This window comes from Curcuma longa, chromosome 17 (assembly GCF_044706935.1).
Source record: "Curcuma longa cultivar G26 ecotype Majalengka, Jawa Barat chromosome 17, ITB_CL_G26_1.1, whole genome shotgun sequence".
In the NCBI taxonomy this organism is placed as follows: Eukaryota; Viridiplantae; Streptophyta; class Magnoliopsida; order Zingiberales; family Zingiberaceae; genus Curcuma; species Curcuma longa.
In genome coordinates, this window is record NC_133877.1 from 9,291,440 (window position 1) to 9,293,357 (window position 1,918).

Here is a 1,918-nt window from a genome sequence, read left to right on the forward strand (position 1 = left end):
AATAAAATACTTACTTTCATTCCAAGATGCCTCTTTGATGGGGCCACAAATATCAGTATGTATCAAATCCAGTTTGTTCTTTGCTCGAGAATAACTTTGCTTGAATGGCAACCTGGTCTGTTTTCCCTTTTGACAGATTCTGCAACATTTTTCCATAAACTCTATGTCGGGAAAATTCTTTGTCATTCCATTTCTTTGTAAAAGTTTGAGATTTCTTATCCCATAATGCCCCAGTCGGCTATGCCAAAGCTGTGATTCTGTTGAGCAGGACATGGAGATTTCTTCATTTGCTGCACATGTACTGAAAATGAAGAAATTGTTAGATTGTAACTCAGTGTGCAAAACAGAGTGTGTTCTTGAATCAGTAATATATAGATGAAGTCCTCTTATAAGAAAGTCCAGCTTTTGCCGCAGGAGTTGTCCAAAGCTTAATAAATTTTGAGTCAAACCAGGTACGAAGTAGATATTTTCCACAATAATAGGCTTTCTTCCACTTCTCAAATAAATGCTGCCAACCCCTAAGACTGGAGTTATATGCCCTGTGGCTGATCTCACGGCCCTACCAGTTTGCTTTCGAAAATTGAACAACAAGGATCTGTCACAACTCATGTGATGGGAGCAACCGCTATCTAGTATCCACCCATGAATTTGTTGATTCTGGGTTGTGTCAACAGAATAGGTGATCTCCACAAATTTTTCATCTTGGCCTATAGATACGACGTCAGTAGAGAAGGCAATTTCAACATCACAATTTTCTTCAAAAATGGAGAGTTCAACTGCATTGGCTAGCTCTTTCATTTGTTTCTTGTGGTGACAGATTCTTTCCACGTGGCCTGTTTCTCCACAACCTTTGCATACAGCATCTGGATGATAAAAACAAAATTGGGGTCTATGATTTGTCTTTTTGCAGTGGGGACAAGGGTCAAATTCTTTCATTTGTTGATTCTTTCCTTGCTGAGATTTTTGTGGATAGACGGCTGGGCTTGAGTTCTGCACATGACTTTTTCCTCTATTAATAGCTAGATTGCTGAGTTCTAAGTTTTCAGCAGACAAGAGCAACTCGGGTTTTTCTTGCAAAATATCAACCTCTGGTGGTCTGATTTGCATCCTTTTTTCAGAAGCTTGAAGAGCACTAATCAGCTCTAGGAAGGTTATTGTTTTCAACTTATCTGTTTCCTCCAAAGCACAAAGTTTTGGCTCGAAGCGATTTGGAAGGCTCATAATCGCCTTTTCCACCACTTTTTCTTCTGGTAAATCCCCACCAAGAGCTCGAATTTCATTCACAATCTCTATCGTACGATCATAGTAATCTTGAAGGGTTTCTTTGTAACTCATCCGGTTTCCCTCAAAATCTGAGATACGATTGCGAATCTGGATTTTTCTTATCTGATCTCCACCTTCATGTATGGTTTTCAAGCGATCAAATATCTTCTTGGGTGTGTTGCAATTTGCGACTTTGGTGAACATATTATCCGTCAAGGCGTCATGAAGCAAAGAGACTGCTTTGTGTTTGTTGATAGTGTGATTCTTGAAGCGTTGCTTTTCTTCTTCAGAGGTATCTTCTCTCGGAACAGGTAGATCTTCTTCTTCGACTGTATACCATAGATCTTGCGCTCGCATGTAAGACTCGATTTTGATAATCCATGAGAAATAGTTTTTTCCATCCAAGACAGGAGGCCCTTTGTTGAAAGACATTGTTTTTGTTTTGCAAGAGAGTATGAGCAAAAAACAAAGGAAGAAACAACACAGGTTTTAGAGATCGGAAAGCTCTGATACCATGTTCAGATTTGTCATGGTATCCAATGGATTTCAATAGTAAGAAAGAAACGCGAGGTGATTGCAAGAACTCAAGCAGACAAAAATGAAGTGTTATCATCCATCTAACAAAACAGAGCAAGTTTGTGACTCTAAATAGTCA

The 1,918-nt window shown here is 39.1% G+C and overlaps 1 long non-coding RNA gene across 1 annotated transcript; it reads left to right on the top strand.

Annotated features, from left to right (window-relative positions):
* The first annotated feature begins 1,058 nt into the window (after window positions 1–1,058).
* Window positions 1,059–1,668, top strand: LOC141848222 (uncharacterized). The gene is made up of 2 exons (XR_012603502.1): window positions 1,059–1,250; window positions 1,418–1,668. It is a non-coding gene; the product is annotated as an uncharacterized LOC141848222 (long non-coding RNA).
* The last annotated feature ends 250 nt before the right edge of the window (window positions 1,669–1,918 follow it).